A 15,992-nucleotide genomic window follows, 5' to 3' on the forward strand; every position below is an offset into this window, starting at 1 on the left:
AACAGTTAATCATTCTAATTGATTTTTTAAAGTTCTGCATTGTATTTGGGCTGCAGCCTAACTTCAGGTGTTTTATAGCCATGTCTTTAATTGCTTAGGATGAATAAGGCTGAAACTTAGTAAATAAGTTATTATGTTAAATTTTAGTTCACTAAATATTATTCTTTAAATTTTAAATGCTATCAAAATTATACATAATGGAATTTGTGAAACTTTAAATATATAAATCTATGACTAGTAAGAATTAGAATTTATGGGAGAATCCAGTTGTTTGCATTCGATGATGTTAGTATTTTCCAGTAAATAGTGGCCTTTTTTTCCCCCTCATTGGTCAGTGTAATAAACCAACTGTAACTGAATGGTATTTTTACTGCCCTGGGCCTCATTAGTGTGAATAGGATGCTTGCACTATTAAGTTTGATAGAATAGTTAGAATAATGTGTAGTAATATTAGTACTGTTACAGTGCATAAACAGGACATGGCTTAGTAAGAATAAAGTAACTGCTACTGTGTCTGAAATGACTAGGGCAGTGACAGCATTAAACAATACTTGAAGTTTTTTATATACATTTGTAAAACATGTCTTGATGAATTAATTGAAATACAGTGGTCTTGTAGTATATGAAATCAGGAGAAGCAAGATGAAGATCTTATGTTACTGTGGCCCACAGTTCTCCTGGCCCTAGACTGTAATGATTGGCTCTTTCATTCAGCTTCATTTATTGAATCTGTACCGTGGACCATGGTGATATGTGCCAGGTACAGTACTAAATATATACCTTGTAAGAGCAGTTGCTTTGGTTATAGGCTTGCTGTTCTATTGGATATACAAAATACTGTAGAGAGCGAGAAAACACCTAAAAGAGTAAGAAGTAATGAATTCATTGAAATATATGTCTTTCTATCTTTTTTCACTTCTGTTAGCTTAGTGTTCTGGGAGGATAGTTATTCAATTTGTAAAATATTTGTAATTAGTGACTGTAAAGTGATTAGAGGCTCTTGGAGGAAAGAGAGAGAAAAGATGGTATGTAAATTGAAGTGAAATTATAGCAAAATTTATAAAAGATGGGATTTAAAAATAAAAATAGATTATGTATGATGATGATTATTATAATAAACATTGGACACTGCCATATTTCAGACACTATATTACATGCTTCACTATAATTTTCTCTTGAGTTTTTCCACTGACCTACAAGGAAAATGCTAATATCCCCATTTATGCATGAGAAAATAGAGGTTTAGTGTTCCCAAGGAATGATAGTTAGAGACTTAATTCAGGTTTGTCTCTGAGGTGAACTTGGGCAGTACAGTCTTTGTAGAAATGTACCTTGACACCAGTGTGGAAGGGTCTGCATTTTTAGACTGTCCAAACTCAGATATTTCTGAGCCAACATCAGAGAGTTCCAATGGCAGAAAGACCGTAGTGAACGATAGCCCTCTGTTTTGGTCCTTTATCAGATGTTTGGAGAAATACAGTGTTTATGAAGTTAGAGAAAGAATCAATATTGAAAGCATTCTCACCTCACCCTTTACTATTCCAGTAGTTTTGTGGGCAAGCTCCATAGCTATGCATACTTTAGGGCAGATTTGTAGCTGAGTAGTGTCAGAAGAATCAGTTTGCCACGTACATATGCCTCTTTGGTCACAGCATATGAAATTCTCAAGGCCCTCTTCTGCTCGTATAACTCATGGCTCAGAGTGTGCCACAAGTTTGTCTAAAGATTATAGCTGAAGCATTTTTATTTTGTAATAGTTTTGCCACTGGTTGTGGAGAAAAAGTTTCATAAAGCTTTCTGAATCACTCACTTTAGTACCTAACTATTTCTGGACACTGTCTTTTGAAATATATGAGGATTTGTACAAGTTGGCCTCCTGCCAAATTATCTGGCATTATAATAATGGCAGCTAGCATTTATATAGTACCATGGGCTAATAGACAGGTACTCTTCTAAGAGCTTTGCGTGCATTAATTCATTTAATTAAAAACATAACATGTTAAAATGGACCACAATAAATACATAAATGGTAAGTTATTCTTTAGTCCTCCATTCCCACAACACAGACACACACACACACACACACACACACAGAGTCATCTTCAAGAAGGGAAAGTCAGCCTTTGGTAACATTTTTTCCTCTATGCCAGGAACCCTAGGGGTTGGTCTGATATGTAACAGTTCTTTAACAAAAACTATACTTTAGGAAACTTCATAGCATCTGACATGGCTGTTCATTGCAGCATATATGCAAGATTGAAGTAGTAGACAAACATGCCACATTCATCTTTACGTTTTTGGATGTAATTTTGTCAACTCAATAGCTTCTTTAGAAAATAACATGTATAATAGAAATTTCAGGCTTGAAAAGACTAGATAAGCAGTGCTTGAGTATTTGTGGTTGCAAGGTAATTTGCTTGTGTATGGGATTCATTTCTACATTCAGCAAATATCTTGTTTACCAAAGGATAAGTTGCCTTATAAAATGTTGCAAAGGACTTAAAACTTAGAGGAATGTTTTACTGAAATATTAAAGATAAAAAACAAAAGTCAATAGGAAGTATAAGTGAAAAATAGACTATTTTAAAAATTTTAAACAGCCATCAGATCATCTTAAAAGAAATTATATCTGATTACAGTATTATATTATCACCAGTATGCTCATGCAGAGTTAAAGGGCTGTGAGTTGGGTACCTAGTATAGAACATTAAACTTACAAATCTTAATTGCATATTTTGGAAAGTAGTATCTCACATTTTAAGACCACTTTATAAACTTATAGGTCATTTCAGTAATAGTTCATTATATCTGATGAACTAGGGCATTTTCATTTGTAAGATTTATAAAAATAATTTTATTATAAAGAAAAATTTAATATTGCATTAAGGGTCATCTGTGTATGAATCTAGCTATAATTAACACTCTCTTCCCCAAATCTCCGAATTTTCCTTTCTGCTAAAGTAACACTGCAGAAAAGGATGCTGGACACTAGTTCTACACTTCTTTCAGAAGCACTTTAACTCAGAAAGATGGCAGTAGTTTGGTGGTGGCAAGTGGAATGGTTGAAACTGTTTGCAGAACTTCTCTCTTTGGTCCTAGAAAATGGAGACATCAATGAATAAGGATATTTTATTAACTAGTATGTATTATACTGATTGAGGGGGCATTTTCCCTTTACAAATATAATTTATTCATCAGAATCCACTTCTAAAAACATATATTCTATTCATGTATATGAATGGTTTTTAAAAAAATTATACAAGATTTTTATATATAGTGTGCACAGCTTATATATAAGTCACATATATACACACTGTTTACAACATAAATTATATATAAAACATATACCAGATATACCATGTTTGTGTTTGTCTATCTAAAATGGAAAAATGTTACAAAGATATCTTGAACATTATGTCTTACTTTAGATCAAGTTAAATTTAAATGTATGCAGTGGATTGGTGACTTTTTTGTTTTCCTAATGCTGTAAGGAAAAGTAGGCTCATCATTTTTTTTGCACATTTTTATTGTTCTGTGTAAATGTAATTTGTTAATCCTGTGAAATTTGTCATAGATAAATTTGCTTGGATTATCTTGTCACCACCGTATCTGCATTCTTTTGTTCATTGCTTATTCATAATTTAACAGTCTGGCAGTGAGCCTTTTTGGGATGCTCACAAAAGATATATGACCTCTACCAGCTGCTACTATAACCTGCAGAATGCACAGCAAGACATTAGAAACGTGAGGATTCCTCTACTGATTAAAGTGCTCTTCATTTAAACAGTCTGTTCATAAGAATCTTAGGAATCTCTTGCTACCAGCAGTTTTGATTTTTTTCTTCCTAACAAAATTAGTTCTAACAATTGAATCTTCGTTTGATATGAATTTTTCAGATTATCCAAAGAAAGTTAATTCCTTGAATGCTGTTTCTTCTTTATAAGTAAATACTTTAAAAATTTATATTTGGAAGATGTCAAAGTTGTCCAAAAATGGTTTTATTGGATGACGAAGAATGTAGAGTAGATATATTGCATCCTAATCTTAGAAGAAATGGTTGGTTTAATCCTTCTGAATCTAAGCACTTTACAGTTTATACTCTAAACACTCCATATTATGTAGTATGTGGCAACTTTAAAAATAAAATGTTACTTGAAGTATAACCAGATCTCTAGGTTTTCAGTATTCTGAATTAGTTTAGCATGTGAATTTATTCTTTTCTCTCTCTTTGCCTCTCTCTTTCTGTCTCTGGAAATCAGCAGATCAGTTTATGGGCAATGGTTAGTTTTTGCCTCTCTCCTGTGCAGGCATATGATTACGGTTCAAAATAATTCGTCGCTAATCCATGCAGTATTGGTTCATCTCCATCACTCTGTTCTGTGATTAGAGCCTCAGGCCTGCTGCCTTGCTTTCTGCCCTGATTTTCTTTAACTGCAACCCTTGTTTTAATATAGTTCTGTAGTCACCACTCTCCTACCAGCCCCTCTCCATTCCTCATATATATCGATTGCAGTAGATTAATATTTATTTGAAGCCATTTTTCCAGACTTTGTGAAAAATGTATTCATTTCTTACTGTGACTCTTCATCTAAAGGGAGGGGGGAGAGGGAAAATGTAGGGCTCAGGTATGCAACTCTTAGACAATAAAACCCTTGCATTTCCACTCTTGATTCTTTGCTATGGTCAGTGTATTTTTCTTTTTACAGAAATCAGGAACTTTAGTTTCTTTGAAAAATTTTATACAGAGTAAGGCACAATGTCAACAGTTTAACTCTGTTTGTTTGTAACAATTCTAGAATGGCTTTATTTATTTTCTGTGTGCATACTACAGCCAATGCAATCACCATAATATACATTGATCAGCTTGCATTGAATATTTCCAGACAGGGACACTAAGCTATCATTTTCCTTAGCATCAAAATTTGCGAATTTTACCAGAAGGTCATCTAACAGATTTTTAAAAGACTTTGTTTCAGATCTCAGTAGTCCTGTGTTCCTTTTAATAATTACTTTAGTCTCATTGTAACTGTGTGTTTGAAAGTGTAGGTCAATGAGGATGATTGCATTCAGAATTTCATGATCTGTGTAGTGGAACAAATTGAAAGCAAAGCCTGTATCAATCACTGTGAAGGGAGGGTTAATTGTTACCGCTTCTCAAGCCTCTGGACAGATAAACCAGTAATGAAATACTTATTGCTCTGATATGTGAATGCTAAAGGATGAAACAATGGAAACAGAAGCAGTCTTCAGAGATAACCAAAAAGGCAAAGAGAAAAGAATAAACTAGATGAAAGTAGGGAACTGTGTACTGCATTAACTCTCTTAAAGTAATATTATTTTTAGTCTCCTACCCATCTTTTACTGGCAGGTTAGGGCAGTATCATACATCAGGTTGATAAAGCCAAATAAGAATATAAATGGAAACCACTCTTTCTGTAAATGAAAAAAAGAAAAAGAAAATAGGGAAAGTCCAGCCCTATACTTTATATGAACACTATATATTTTATAAAAATAATTACTTTATATTACTAATTATATCATTGTTTAAGGTATTCTTTAAAAAATTTAGTTATGCTATATATATTAAATTTATATATGCATAGATGCCTGTCATTCTAGAATGTTTTAAAGGAAGGATTGTTATCTTTGAAGGGATTTTGGTATTTTTGGTTTATTGTACACCAAAGTATAGAGGAAATTGTGTAATATATAAAGAAATAGTAAAATAAGAATTAGTGTGGCAAAGAAATCATGAGATTAAACATATATTTAACCATTTCTTCCATATGAACTTAACATTTAAACATCTGTTACTTATATGTTGAAATATATGCAAAAATATTTAGCCAAATTGAAGTCTTAGGTCCATGACAATCATCTCAACACAGTGGGTAGTTCTGAAAATTAATGAGAATGATAATACTGTAAAGACTGTTCCAGAGTTTGCCCAAATTCATTATCTAAGACTCTTGTTAAGAACATCTCAAAGAATTTTAACCAGGAAAATATATTAATGGTTCAAAAGCATTTTCAAAACCCTGAATTATAAAAGTATAATGGAATTATATATGCAAGAGTTATAGTTAGCAGCACAGATAACAGAAGACATTATAAAGGCATATTTTTCCATAACTTATATTGCTCTTGCATGTGGTTTCATCCATAGGGTTTAATTTCATACAGTACATATATTATTGTCTTTAGGACAAGAAAAATCAGGATCATTTAAAAAATAAAATGTAGGGAAGCTTATAACTATAAAAATTTAGGTGTGTCTACGTTTCAGCATCCATTTCAGATGTGATACAACTACTAGCAAGGTAGAACATTCTTAACAAAAAGATATAATCTTCCCACATCTTTGTATTTGCTTCAGAGTGTTAAGAATTTCCTGAGGCCTTAATCTGTGCCGTATTGATGTGGCTGCATAGCAACTGAAACAAATGATTGGGACATAGCCCTTTTTATGATAGTGACACCATCCTCTAGCTAATGCGGTTTTGTATATTTTAAACGATAGCTGTAATATTGCCATAGCATTGCTGAATCAGGATTTTTAAACTGCCCGTAATATATACTAGGACAGAAGTTAGTAGAGAGCCCTCGAAGTCAAGATGCACCAAAGGGTGTCAATCTTTGTGTACAACAATGGGCAGGCAAAAAGCAAGAGTACCATTACTCAATAATAAATGTGTACGTAAGACAGAAGCCCATGGATATCGAGATTGTCAGGGCAATACATTATGAATTACCACTGGTTACTTGCTGCTTGGGAACTAGTGCAGCATCATGGAGTGGCATAAATCCTGGTCACCAGTGTCAGTCTTCCATTATCTTTGTAGGAAGTTGTATTCTACACAGGTTTTTTAACCTTTTAGAGCCTCAGTTTCTTCATTTGCATATTGAGTTGCTAATACCTACTTTCAGCTACAGAAATCTATGATTATGTGCTTTGAATTATGTGGATATGTAACATAAAATAGTAAGATGAGGTGCTATAAATGGCAGATTGTTTTTCCAATGACATTAACATTTAAAAAAATTCCGTATTTATAAAATGATTAAACTTTTTTATATCAAATATGCTTGTCATACAGGTTTCAGTCCATAAAATACAGAGTATTTAAATATTTTTCTTTGTGAAAACATCTTTGAAAGGAAACGTTTTATCTCAAGAATGTCCAGAGTACGTGGCAGTGGAAGCAAATAGGATGCCTTAAGTTAAACTTTTAAAGTGACATATGATGCACATGACTCAATGTAACACTAAAGAAAAATACCAAAAATGTTTGGAGAAAAGTACATTTGTTGGTTAAATTCAATTGAGACAGAAGAATAACTCTGAAAATATTGGAAAACTAGATGATATACCATGAAGAAGGAAGTTAACAATGTAATATTTGATGGACAGGCAACTGCTTAAGGGAATAACTAATCTCTGAAGATTTTGTGTGTTCCTAAAACGTTTATAGAGGAATAAATTTCTGTAGTGAGATATTTACCCAGACTACAACAGTTATTTATTTCTTTTTAACCTTGTTTTTAAAAAGCACTTTCTTTTAATTCTGCTCCCTTACTTGTAAAGGTGAACTGATTTAGTGTTTGTAGTGCAGACAGATTTAAAGATTTACGAGTGGATAAGATTTCTTACATCTAGTAGATTAATAACTTTTAAAATAGAGGTATCACGTATTTATGTTTTCTTGAAATTTTCCAATAATGATACTTAATAGGTATTGCAAGTATATTTTTGTAAGATGGTTAACTTTTTTGCTTAATTTCTGTATCTGTGTGTGGATTATCTATATAGATATTCTCAATATTTGCATATTGAGTTGCTAATACCTACTTCCAGCTACAAAAATCTATGATTATGTGATTTGAATTATGTGGATATATAACATAAAATAATGAGATGAGGTGCTATGAATGGCAGATTGTTTTTCCAATGGCATTAGATTACATTAGATTAATCATATGTAGATCATATTATATGTGGATTAAGAGTATTTTATCCCTATAACTCTATAGTGCTCTTGTCAGTAATAATTGAATATGCCACTGATAAATATTGTTCCTTAAAGAAATACTCAGTTCTATAAAAGGTAATTTTCTATTTTTCTTTTATAAAAACAGTTAGGAAAATGTTTTAAAATGTTATAATGTGGACTAGACTTCCGCAACTCCATTTTCCCCCCTCATCACTCGTCAAAACTCTATTTTCTTGAAGCTAATTTTGGCTAGGTATTAGATTATCTGATTAGAACAATTCAGAGTTAGAGGTGAACTTTCTCTGAATTTTTAAAAGGAGCCTATCATAACAAACATGTTTTCAATTAATAGAACATGAAAAACCTTTAGTGTGCCCTTGCTTGTCTCCCATACCACACATATAGATAACATTAGTCAATACTTTGAAGTACTTCCCCTGGAAACAATGTCTCATAGTGACATTATTTTAGAAAAATAATTTCTTCACAACATTGAATATAAAAATGGATAAATGTCATGAATTGGGTTAAATACATTTGTTGTACGTATTTTCATTGGTAACCACATTTTTTTATCGACTTAAAAACCACTAACTGTGGTAAAAATTACCAGCAAGTGAAGAAATTTAGAATTGAGTGATATGTGGTATCAACCAAAGTTGGAAATACCCGTGACTCATGCCTGTAATACCAGCACTTGGTGGGAGGCCTAGGTAGGAGGGTAGCTTGAGCCCAGGTGGCGTAGGCCCTGACTGAGTGGGGCGTCTCCAGCATGGGAAGCTGCTGTATTTTGCTGCTATTCACTTGTAAGCAGCATCTATTTCATACATGGTCATAAAGACTTTCAGTAGGCCCTGACTGAGTGGGGTGTCTCCTGTCCTGTGGTCTATCAGTGTTGCAGCAGTCAGTGAATGGCCTTCAGGAAATCCAGTAATCTACTGAAACAGCATCTTCATGCCATTTTGTCAGTTACTCCAGTGAGTCTGTTTTCCCTAAAGATCTGTGCCAAGAACTGTGAAGGATCTTAGATTTTTAACTTGCAAGCCAACAAGTTGGCCTGTCACACTTTAATGAATGCCAGGCCAGAGATGAAGGACAGTTTATTACTCACAGCATAACAGTAGCCAGGATATTGGCATGTAAGTTAATTATCTAAGCCCCAGTTCCCACACGGTGATAAAAAGAGGGTCAAATAATACCTGCATATGCAGTAGTGCAGTGGGTTGTGTTACAAGAGGACCCTTGAGTTTAGGGAACCTGAACCTTTTAGAACAGGCAGTAAACATATCTTCCTTTTACTCTGGAGGAAGACACTGTGTCTTCCAAGGCTATTCTCTGTACAACCTTAATTTGTCCTTAACAAAGGACAGTTAATGGTACATTTTCTGCAAGATGTGCAGAAATGTGAGAGACATAGAGACTTGTCTCTCAACAGTGTGAACCACTAAAATGGAGATTATTATAGAGGGATGAGAGGATCTAGTGGTGGCGTAGTCCTGTAGTTGAGAGCTTAATGCAACACAAAGTTAACAATTTGGAGAGAAAATGATGAAGGTTCCAAATATGTAATCTTCTCCAAATTTCTTAAGCATTAACCATGTGATGGAGTATACCAGGCTTGTTTTGGTTTAGCTGATTCAGTAGAGGAGGGGTCCTAATGATGTTAATGTATTCCTGTTCTCATGTCTTCTATTTTATCACAGTAGGTGTTTGTTCTCTTTTGTAAGCATTCTCGCTTCCTGGTTTGTTCATAAACTTTAACTTGTTTAAAGTTTACTTTTTCATCTTTATATTAGATCACTTAAATTTCTCCATAACCTAATAAGATAGGTCCTGTAATATTTCTCCTTTGTAGATGAGGTCATAGCTAATAAAGTTTTGAAACTGGATTTAAGCCTCAGTCTGGATTGATGAGAATAACATTATTTTACCATGTTAGCTTCCTTCTGACTCTTGTAAAGTTGTTTTCTAGTTCATTCTTTCTTCTGGGGCTCCTTCATTTCCCAACATAACCTTTCTGCATCATACTGTTTTTCTCTTCCCCATACCCTTCTTCTCATCCCAGTATGAAGCTAGCTGACCCTGTAGCTCTCCTCTACTATCTTGCCTTGTAATACCTCCCATAGACATTGTAGGTATTGAGCATTTTTGCACTCTCAAATTGTACTAAATCATCACCTTCCTTATCTTCTGAATTCATAGTAACTGTCCTGTAAAGCTAATCATTGCAATTATTACATAAATACGTTGACCAAAAGTTTGATCACGCCTAGCATAATGCTGAGGTATTACATTAAAAGATAGCTATGAGGAGATTAAAATCTTGCTTAGCAAGTTGTAATCTGTAGTTCTGTTTCCTGCATAGTTTATTACAACCTTTTCAGTTGTGAATAGGCATACATTTTGTGAATTATGGTGGCATGGGCATTCTTATGGTCATAATATATTCCTATCTTTTGCATGGAATCACACTTTTGTATATACCATAATTTGTTATTGTAGTCCACTTAAAAGGCTTGGCCAAAAGAACCTGCGGCGTCTGGTCAGCTCAGATTCAATTTTAAAATTAAGCATTCACCTGCCATCAATGCCCATTGATTTGGCATTTTGCTTTTTCCCTTTCTAGTCTTCTAGCTCAATGTTTATCTCAATAGGATATAACAATATATATTAACATAATTTAATGCAAATTATCAAAGTGTACTCTAATAGTGAGATTACACAGACCAAAATATTCTTTGTTGGATACATTGCAGTCTTTCTTTGCAATGGGACTACTTACATAAATGTCAGCCCAATATTTTTACAGAATATGCTAAGACATCACACTGTAAGACGCTGATGAAGAGGTGACAACATAACATAGAAATTACCTGTCTTTTGAGAAGCTGATTATAGTTCACTATCAGAACCTATTGCTAAAACTCAAGATATCACAACCAGTATTGAGGACCGTTAACCAAAATGATGAATGATGAAGACATAAAGTATAGTCTTCTTCTGTATGTGTCTTTCTACATAAATTGTGACCTCTTTAGAAGGGAACAAATTGACTCTATTTTGTGCCTTTAGTGCTGAAACACCTTCCTGGAACAGAGTTAGAAAATGAAGGAATAAAATGAATTTCAGTTCTAATTCTGCCTATTGATATTTACATTTTACCCCAGGAATTTCCCATATCTGTCAAAAATCTACAACCACACTTAACATACCCCATGATCTCAGATGTAAAAAAGAAAATAATGAAGAAATATAAGCATTTTTCAATATATTTTTTAACCAATGCTTAGTAACTCCTAGTGTATTTTGGGTTTCAAAGTTGAATTGTTTATATGCTTTGTTGTGGATTTCCTGAAGATTATACCCCTGTAATTCTATGGAGAATAGTTTTAGATTCAAGATGTGTCACAATTCTATTAAGCAAGGAATCAGGAAAATCAGTTACAACCACATATACTGCTGATGTTTTTTTTAAAACCTCCAAATGATACCACCAAATACATGCATTCTGGAACAATGAACGATTTCAAATTAGAATCATATTAAACCCATTTTATAGTCAATTATAATTCCATAAAATTTGAATTCCATTAATTCTATATTTCACAAAATTGTACCAATAGTAATTTAAGTTGATTAGGCTAAAATTGAAAAATTCAATCATGTAAAATAGAACAGGTTACAGAGAGGGCTGACAGCTTTTCTAGGGATTTCTTCTCTGGTGACACAATTCAGTCATCACATGACCTTGTGTATATAGTACCTATAACACAAATCTTTGCACTGAAAATATCATGCAAGAGTACATGAAATAACCACAATTAATTTAGGTCCTTACCATGATTGATTGATAGTGGTGAACGTTGTTATTTCATACAAACCAGTAGTGAGCTAAACCTTGATAAACTTGCTTGAACTTAATATATTAAAAGAAATGAAATCATTAATAGCTCCAGGGAAGGAGTGGATCAGCAGTTCAAATATACTTATCCCTTTCTCTCTTTACTCTGGACATAGCTTACTTTCTCCAAAGTTTATAATCTGTAGACACTGAATTTTGTCTTTAATGCATATTAGCCTTATTCAGACATGTTGACATATGTCTTGAATACATTTTGGAATAAAATTTAAATACCAGTTTATTAATGTACAGGTAAGGAAACACATCCACTTTTCTGAAACCCAAATTACTTTTGTTACGTTTATGTATATACCTAAGTATGTCTGAAAATACATCTAAAATATGCCCCCTCTATGTACCATGCAGATACAGACAGAGGTCTACTCTGTAACACAGTTAGAAATTCTATTCAGTGTTAATAATGAAAACTCAATATAATGGTCAAAACCTTTCTGTTTTTCCAGTGAGAGCACTGAGTTCCAGAAACAAATATAACCATGAATGGCCATTTGTACAAGCTCAATTTTTTTAACATGCAGACATTGAACATAGAAGACCAGTTTCATCTGGACCTGGGAAACCAAAATTAATTTGGACAAATTAACTAAAATCATCATCATGCTAAGGCCCCACACTTTAGCATGATGATGATTTTAGTTACTTTGTCCAAATTAATTCTGGTTTCTCAGGTCCAGATGAAACTGGTCTTCTATGTTCAATGTCTTCTATGTTCAAAGATTGAGCTTTTTTTCTGATAAACATATGCCATCTCTGTACTATGCTCTTCTTCCTGGAAAAAATTGTGTAAAATATGTTTTATAGTTTTGAAAATAAGATTTTAATAATTACTGGTTATTTCACTGTTATTGTATATCAAACATAGTGATAAAGTCTTAATTAACTTTCTAACATTTGAGTTTGTTATTTGTAACTTATCTTTGGCATCTTTTAAGTTTGCCTTATTGTAAGTATTCATTTTCTGTTCCAGCATTTTATTTTACATTTGCCTATTCTCTTAAAATTTTTGAAAGCTAAAAATTTTCAGTTTTTTTTGAGCCACAGTCTCACTCTGTCGCAGAGGCTGGAGTGCAATGGCGTGATCTCAGCTCACTGCAACCTCCGTCTCCCAGGTTCAAGTGATTCTTCTGCTTCAGCCTCCAGAGGAGCTGGGATTACAGGCGCGTGCCACCACATCCGGCTAATTTTTGTATTTTTAGTAGAGACGGGGTTTCACCTTGTTGGTCAGGCTGGTCCCGAACTCCTGACCTTGTGATCCGCCCGCCTTGGCCTCCCAAAGTGCTGGGATTACAGGCGTGAGCCATCATGCCAGGCCTAATTTTCAGATTTGTTTAACAAAGATACTTCCTTATCCTTTGGACTGACTTCTGTCTCTTAGTGTGGGGACTGTACACTTCTTAATTCTGAATTTGATAGTAAAATCACAGTAAGCATTATGGGCTTACGGAAGTTCTCATTGTCTTTGAGATTTATAGGATAGGACATTTTGTAGCATAAGTGTAGAAAAACTAGCTTTGGAATTATTGCAGTTACATTCACTGTCCTCCACTCCAACTTAGTACAGAAAAGCTCCAGTTTAGCTTTAACATTATAACCACTTTTTACTGTACTCCTTTATCTCAGACTCACTCAGCGATTCCTTAAATATATTTCATCAATTCCCCTCAAAGTTGGCCCTTTTAATTGCCACCTAAAGATTTATTTCTCTTTAAAAAAAAGCCTGTGACCCCTATGGTCTACCTTGTTTTTTTTTCTGCACTCCCTCCAGGACCCTGGAATTCACTCTCATGGCTTCATAAAAAAGAGTGCAGATGCTGACAACACCAGTTTCTCATTTCTAATCAAGATCTCTCTCCTAGTCTCTAAACCCATATACACAGCTGTGTATTGTCCATGGCCATTCAAACTTCCCATGGATACCTCAAACTCAATGGCATCCAAAACTGAATTATACAATATTTAGCACATAGTACCTGCTCAGTATATTACGTATCAAATGAGTGAGTGGGTAATAAATAAATACATGGGCTGGAAAAAACACTAAACTCTGGAAAATGAAGTACTCCAGAACAGGCTCATAACAAAATGGTGATGGTGGTAGTGTTATTTTGCTCTGCCAGACTATAACATGTAAGTCAGGGGTGTCCAATCTTTTGGCTTCCCTAGGCCACATTGAAAGAAGAATTGACTTGGACCACACATAAAATACTCTAATAGTAACAATAGCTGATGAACTAAAAAGAAATTGCAAAAAAAAAAATCTCATAATGCTTTAAGAAAGTTTGCGAATTTGTGTTGGGCCGTGGGTTGAACACACTTGATGTAAGTCTTGTCTGCCTTGACCACTGAAATTTGTCCTGTCTTTCTCTCTTTGACCTCCTGGTTTTTTAGACACACTATTTGCTTATTTTGACTGATTTTTGAACTTCTTTATTTCTGCCTCAGTGTTCTTGCTGTAAACCTTTGCTTTGCTTCTTATGCCCCAGAATCCACAAAACCTTTAATCCCACACCTGGCCTGATTGTTACTAGGGGCTGCCTGGTATTCAATACATTTGTGAGGTGGTGTGTCTGCACATGTGTGCGTGTGTGTTCACACTTCAACTGTAGTTCAAGTAAAGATTCCCAACATAAGTAATGACCTTGAGTCTAATAATATTAAAGTTAGAAAAGTGAAATAAGCTAAGCCTTCAGAAAACTGTTTACATTTATGTGAGTAAATATTTCATGTACTTTGATTTTATTTTAATTTTGCCAGTTTAAAACTTCTTTTCTGTCATGAAACCTTCTGCAGCCTGCATGAATTGTGTTCAAGTTTTGGGTAGACATAGAATTAATTGCAACTGTGATGTAAGAGAGTGAGCACTTTCATGTAGCTGCATGAATATACACATGGTGCTGGTTTTAGAAGTGTCAGATGTACTTCATTTCCTCAATACCATCATCACTACCTTGTGTGGAGATTCCTGAGTATTTTTGGGTTTATTGAGGGGAAAAACTCTATTTGCTGAATTTATCAAGTAGTAAGCATTCATTTAGTGATTCTGTGTTCTTTCTGTGCCTACCTATACCCACAAAGAGGAGATATGCTGACTGAAGTCAGGTAGCTTATGTCAGCTGGCATAAACATTTTATAAATGATGCGTAAGAGACACACCATGTCTAACAATGTTTTATGTGAGTTTCAATTTTCATTTTTTTTTTTTTTTTGGTGAGTAATGCATACTTAATCGTTGAATTAGGCAGAATCTATAGTTCTTCCTGTCCTTCCAAGTATGTATTAGGGAACTTTGGAAGAGAAGGGTAATATATTGGTTATATGATAGTAATCAAAACATGTGGAAGAACTTTAAAAGAGAAATAACTCGAGGATTTACTTACTTTTATGTTTTCTTTGTATTTATATAGTTTTTTTTTTCATTGACTTAAATATTCTTTACATGCTCTTTATAGTGATTACCAAACTCATGTAATGAGTTCTGGAGAGAAACAGGAAAAATACTATTTATTACAGTAGACATGGAGAAGCCACGTCTTATGTTTGTATCCTTGAACATTTCTGGGAACAGCAGGAGAAAAGTAAAAGTAAAATCAGATTTTAATGTAAAAAGAGTCATTTTTGAATACAAATGGAAACTAAAAAGACGTACCTCTTTTTGTGCCCTAATGGTGGTTGGCTGAGAGAGTGTCTCCAACAGATGACCAAGAACACCACAGTGGAATGTCAAATTGTAGAGCATTTTTTAAAGGGAAGGGTGAGCAGCTATTTCATGCACTTTTACAGCTTTCATTAATTCAGAAGTAATAAAAATGGGTTTTCTTCATTACTCTACCGATTAGTCAAATACAGTCATACATTTATTTGTTTTTTAAAACATTATTTGGATCTTTTACTGTAGAACAAAATCATTTCATGTCCATGAATTTTATTCATAGTACATATATACTTATACGTTTAATATGGATTTAGAAAAAAGGAAAGAACTTACATAAAACCCAGTAGTGATCATTTGAGAAATACTAGCAGATGGAAACCTGTAATAAGACAGCTTCGTTTAATCACAAGAACCCTGGCAGCAGCGT

At 33.8% G+C, this 15,992-nt stretch overlaps 1 protein-coding gene across 11 annotated transcripts in view; it reads left to right on the forward strand.

Moving 5' to 3' along the window:
* The window catches only part of NPAS3 (neuronal PAS domain protein 3), an 859,804-nt gene that overhangs the window by 9,476 nt on the left and 834,336 nt on the right, over positions 1–15,992 (forward strand). The gene's annotated exons all lie outside the window — the stretch shown is intronic.

The sequence above is a fragment of the Aotus nancymaae genome, unplaced genomic scaffold, assembly GCF_030222135.1.
Source record: "Aotus nancymaae isolate 86718 unplaced genomic scaffold, 86718_ANA_hifiasm-v0.15.2.pri h1tg000062l, whole genome shotgun sequence".
NCBI lineage: Eukaryota > Metazoa > Chordata > Mammalia > Primates > Aotidae > Aotus > Aotus nancymaae.